The sequence below is a fragment of the Myxocyprinus asiaticus genome, chromosome 10, assembly GCF_019703515.2.
Source record: "Myxocyprinus asiaticus isolate MX2 ecotype Aquarium Trade chromosome 10, UBuf_Myxa_2, whole genome shotgun sequence".
Lineage (NCBI taxonomy): Eukaryota > Metazoa > Chordata > Actinopteri > Cypriniformes > Catostomidae > Myxocyprinus > Myxocyprinus asiaticus.
The window spans coordinates 49,677,514-49,683,513 of NC_059353.1; the positions used below are offsets into that span (position 1 = coordinate 49,677,514).

At 34.4% G+C, this 6,000-nt stretch overlaps 1 long non-coding RNA gene across 1 annotated transcript; it reads right to left on the minus strand.

Moving 5' to 3' along the window:
• Positions 1-406: 406 nt before the first annotated feature.
• On the minus strand, positions 407-3,533 carry LOC127446924 (uncharacterized). Its single transcript, XR_007898271.1, has 3 exons — positions 2,937-3,533; positions 980-1,101; positions 407-741 (listed from the first exon to the last, which is right to left on the minus strand). It is a non-coding gene; the product is annotated as an uncharacterized LOC127446924 (long non-coding RNA).
• Between the last annotated feature and the right edge of the window lie 2,467 nt (positions 3,534-6,000).

The window sequence follows — 6,000 nt, forward strand, 5'->3', positions numbered from 1 at the left end:
GAGCACGGCCAGTCGGTGCTGGCCTGTTTGAAGGCATTCAAACAGAAAACAGCAGTTCCAATGACAGCCACTTCTAGTCACTTCTCCTTCCTTCAAATATTCGATTACGCATTGTTTCGTGTATACTCGGACGGCTGTTGCTCGACTAGGCAAGAAACAGCTGTTGCTCGATTATAACTGCACATTTAAACACTCTGATTCACGTGCTCCAAAGTTGGCTGTTGATTCACATGCGCAGCCAAAAGACAATATCATGACATGATCATAATGACAATGTCTCTGATGCTTTTATTGCATATTTCATTACTGTTACAGAATGCAGACGATCCAAACCGCAAACAGAACTAAACATCATGAAAACCACATGGTTTTTGTGTGTGTGTGTGTGTGTGTGTGTGTGTGTGTGTGTGTGTGTGTATATATATATTTAAATATGGAACCAGTTCTGTATAAGAACAGATTCTCGATTGCCAAACTATACTTATAATATACTAATAACACATTAAAACAGTTAAGAATGCTGTGAGTGCATCAGAAGGTGTGAATTCTAGTTGCAGTAATGTAGGTCATTTCCAAGTAACTGTGCTAAAGTGTAAAAGATGTTTCCTGTTTATATGACTACCTGTGGTTTTGTAGAAGAATGGAAACATCTTCCTGACCCCCAAGGTCAGCTCCACCTTGAATGATTGGCACAGAAGAGCTCCGATAATGAACAGCAGTGTTTCCAAACAATGTTTGGATCTGTTGATGTAGTGAGAGGTGAAAAAAGATTGTGTTTCATGAAGTACATCCAAAGAGTAGTAATTATGAATTAAACACAGTTAAATAAAGCAATAAATAACAGTGATTTTACTACAAGCAAAAGGGTGTTTTAAGGCACAACATGAAATGGAGTTCTGAATAGTGTTTCAGTTTAACTTTAAAATGGCAAATATTGTAAATTGAACTCCTGTATCTGCAGGGAAGAGTGTGAATTGACCTGTGTTCAGTCATCGCGAGCTGAACATCATACAGGTGAAATTCAGATTATAATCATCCTCTGATACCTCAGACACTCAGCGTGTGTGAATCAGTCAAATACCGTCATCCACTAGAATTTCACTTTAAAAGGAAAAGACACATTAACACTTTCACAGAGCAGACATAATGATGCAATACTGTTTGAAAATTCAATTAATGTTTAGATTAGTTTGCAATTGTGATTGGGAGTGTGTCATCTACGGGTGGGCTGTATATCTCAAAATATACAATTTTTAAAAATCTGTACTTTTATGTATTTGTTCACAAACAGCTTAAATGGGTGATTTTATTTATTTATTTATTTATTTTTTATGTCAGAGGAATCATAATTTTAACCAAACAGCCAGTGTTGCCAAATTCAAATAGTTTAATGCAAAAAATGTAAATACAGAAAAAATGTAGTTAAGAGTCAAGGCTTTGAACACATAAAATAATTATATTTTAAAGGAATATTCCAGGTTTAAAACAAGTTAAGCTCAATTGACATCATTCACTTCCATTGTAAATGCCTCACTGTAACCTCTAAATTATTTATCTATTTTTTTTTTTTTTTTTTAAAGAAAAGGAGCGATGAGTCAAAATGTTTTTGTGGTAATCAACATTATGACACACATGCTGTTGATTGAGCTAAACTTATATTGATCCCGGAATATTGTTTTCAGAACTTTAAACCATTTAGTTCATATGCAACATATATAAATAACAATATTTTATTTGATGAAAAATGCCACTAGGACACTTCCTTAATCATTTCTGAGTGATAGCGCAAATCAAGTTTTAATCATAGTCATTAATTGATTCAATGAAACGAATCGAACTTACCAACTCTAATAGCATTTTTGCTTTTGAATTTTAAATCCGGAATGCTACTAAAACATCAGTTTTATACTCTCTCGAGAGTCCAGGATGGATTGCAAAACTAATCTAATGACGTGCTCTAAAAGCACATTATTGTAAATATTGTAAAATTCATCTTGTGGAATTTTAGATTGTGAGCAAATTCATCAAAATATACTATGAATGCATGTGCACTTATACCGCTGTAAACGTTATAGCAAAATCAGTTGACACATTTCTACTCTTGAATGCTATATATGCACCATCATACTGCCCCACCCTAGTCTATAAGGTTTAACCCTTTAAATTTCCTGTTTCAGTAGTAAACCCAAAATTAAAGGCTTGTAACTCGACAAAAAAACAAACCAAAAAAAAACAAAAAAAAAAACAAGGAGGGTCAAGTGATTGATATCATTGAAAAGAAAACACAACAATTATTAAAGGTTTGCATAGCATGCAGATATGATTTTAGTAATGAGATTTCACAGAATGAGTTTCATGCTGTGTCATTTGAGTCATCATTGAGTCTGTGTCATGTATTTGGCGCCATCTCCTGGTGGCCATTTGCAACATTGTGCTTCATGTGGATTATCTAATGATCTATGTATCCTCTAAATAATGGTATGTGAGATGTTATGTTCTGCTTATTTTTCATGAAGTTATAACTGAAAATGCTGCATATAAGCAAAACCAACATATTCTACTCTTTAAGAGCTTTCCAACAACATATGACTCTTGGCTATTTGATCAGTTTAATGTTTTTACTGATTGCAATAATACGTACAGTACATACATACATAATACTGTGCAATTTATATATATATATATATATATATATATATATATATAAATTATCAAAACGGAACAGTTCTGATTTGTCTGAAAATGTCAAAGCTCTTGTTCTGTTTTGGTCATAATGCCTACATGGATTGGAAAGTAGAGCTTTCAAGCTTTAAAACTAAACCTATTTTGTGTTGGTCAAGACTGCAGTTAAAAAAATTTTTTTTCCCTTTTCTCCCCAATTTGGAATGCCCAATTCCAACTACTTAGTAGGTCCTCGTGGTGGCGCGGTTACTCACCTCAATCCGGGTGACGGAGGACAAGTCTCAGTTGCCTCCGCTTCTGAGACCGTCAATCCACGCATCTTATCACGTGGCTCATTGTGCATGACACCGCGGAGACTCACAGCATGTGGAGGCTCATGCTACTCTCCGCGATCCACCTCATGTGACTCTACCCTCCCTAGCAACTGGGCCAATTTGGTTGCTTAGGAGACCTGACTGGAGTCACTCAGCACACCCTGGATTCGAACTTGTGACCCCAGGGGTGGTAGTCAGTGTCAATACTCGCTCAGCTACCCAGGCCCCCAAGACTGCAGTTATTAATATTTTGACGGCAGGCCCGCCCGTGGGCCCATCCATGCTTAAAGGGTTAAAACAACAAAAAATAAACATTTTATGTAGTTATGCAAAATTCATCAATACAGTATAAGTAGGACATCTTTAGTATTAAAGTGCTTTGTATATTGCCACCCTGTTCTCTTCAACACACAAACAGAAGTAAATGCTGTAAACACTTGAGGCATTTCTGATGAATGCAATCCGTTTTATATTGGGAGATGAAATTCTCTTCAGATCCATTAAACCATGTCCAGATTACGTCAACCATATAATGCCATTACCCGCCACAAACACAGGGCACTGCTTCATGAACGATGATCCTTTTAGATATAAATAAGAGATTTCAAAAGATTTATACAGACACGTTGAAATGCTGTTTTGATTGATAACTAAACTAGCATTCAAGACTGTTTGATTGCATTTCAAAGCTACATTTAATTTAAATGATGAAAAAAATACTGTATATGATTGAATGAGAAAACAAAAAAGAGATAAATAAAATGTCCAACTCATCACAAAAATATTGAAATAACTCCCTTTTTTATTGCTCTTCATGCTAATCTGATTTTGGGAAAAATTCAGCTATTCAAAGTTTTAGTTTTAATTCGTTTCCATCGATTCCTACAAGCTAGAATCGGAGTCACAATTGATTCTAAAATTTCTTAATTCGAACATAAGCTTTTAGCCTTGCAATGGTATTTTATGGTAACACTTTACAAAAAGATAATATTAGTTAACATTAGTCAACTAGATTAGTTGCATTAACAGCACTTACAATTTTACATGAATTAATCTTTGTTAATGTTAACTTCAATATATTCCAATACATTTTTAAAAAGTATATGGTAACATTAGTTAATGCATTATGAACTAAAATAAACTAACAATGACCCATATTGTATTTTTTTATAAAGTAAAATTAACCAAGATTAACAAATGCTGAAAAAATATATTGTTTATTGTTAGTTCATGAAACGGAATTAATTTACTAATGTAAATGAATAGAACCTTATTATAAAGTGTTGCCTATTTTATATCTCTATATTTATGTATTTGCTCTGAAATGGTAATTGCAATGTTTGCATTGCTGCTTATTTTTATAGCACAGATGCAATCACTGTGAATAGATCAGAAATATTTGATATATTGCCCAGCCTTAGTATGGAGATACACATTTTGGGTCTTTACAGTAACTGTAAAACAGCACTGTACATATATATATTCAAAACATTCTGGTTAGTGCTTTTTTCTAAACCACTAAGTACCTCTAAGCATAAAAGAATTAAACTTTTGCAATAAATTCACCCCAAACCCACTTGATGCACAGACTCCATTTAACTTTGTCTTGTGCAGTCTTATGTTTGGTTTTTGTAAACTTTGTACTTAAAGAAATGTAAGAGTGAACTTTAAAAATCTCCCACTGACATACATTGATTGAATGGGTCACATTTTATTTTAGTGTTTATTTTACTGTGTTATTAAATAGGTAATTACTGAGTTATACTAATGAACTACATGTAATTACTCTGCAAATGTTTTATAGAGGTGTTTTTATTTACATATTGTTATTACTATAGTAATTAATAATATTAACATGTAAAATGTTACCATACAATGCACAGCATTCAAAATCTAACTGATGACGTCATTGTAGTGTTTGCATTAGAGCCCGACCGATATGGGATTTTTGAGACCAATACCGATTTTAGAAGGGGGAAATTCACTGATTACCAATATGGTGGCCGATATAGTTAATTTTTGAGCTGGAATGAAAACAGACCTTTTCAGTGTGGATTGTTCACTGATTTTGCACTGATATGTCTATGCAAAGGTACTCGGAAGGCTGCTTTCTTAAACAAATATTTTTATCAAAGAATATTTGACATCATTATTATACACTGTCAACAAATTCTAGAAATGAACACTGAGAAAATAAAGAATAAATTTGAATGTTTAGTATCAGTCAAATGCTGACTATTTTAATACTGCCAGTCAATTAGGGGCAGGTTATAAAACAAGAAGCATTTACACCTGTCGAGTCAAGATAAACAGCGGCAGCAGTGTTACACCGTATTCTGCTATACAAGTTCAGGGGAAACTTTCAATGGTGGAAAACCAGACTTTTAAATATTACATTTTATGAATGCAATGACTGGAATTGTTCGGTTGAAGGGGGTACCAAACTGTGAATCCTGAACAAAACAGTTTGGTGAATACATGTTTACACATTAGCTTCCACTCAGCTGACAACAATGAAAGTAGCTATGTGGTTAGCTAGTTAGCTATAAGCTCGTAGTCATGGAGAGTAAAAGATGGAACAGCACTGCGTCTCACCAACTAGGTAACAACATAGCATGAAATCAACACTCAACAGACAAAATCCACCACTGCACCGTTGTCTGCTGAGCTGCGAAAAGATGCTCTGATGTTTACCTTTCAATCTGCTACATTACTTACTGCACTAGCTGGTGAACAGCAAACAGATGTGATAAACATGAGTGACATGGTTGTCAGGGACAGGGTTAATGTTATATTAGTTACATTGAAAAGGGAAAATGATGGGGTCATTGTTTATTAACTTTCCAGTATGTGTTTCACAAATTAGTTAGCAACTTACAGAGAAGACACCGCTTAAATCCGCCCTGTCTGCAGAGCCACCGTCAGCTCAGCTCCGTAAACAATGGAGTCGGAGCACGACAAAAATACGTTATGACACCAATTCTAAAGCATATCGCATATCAGT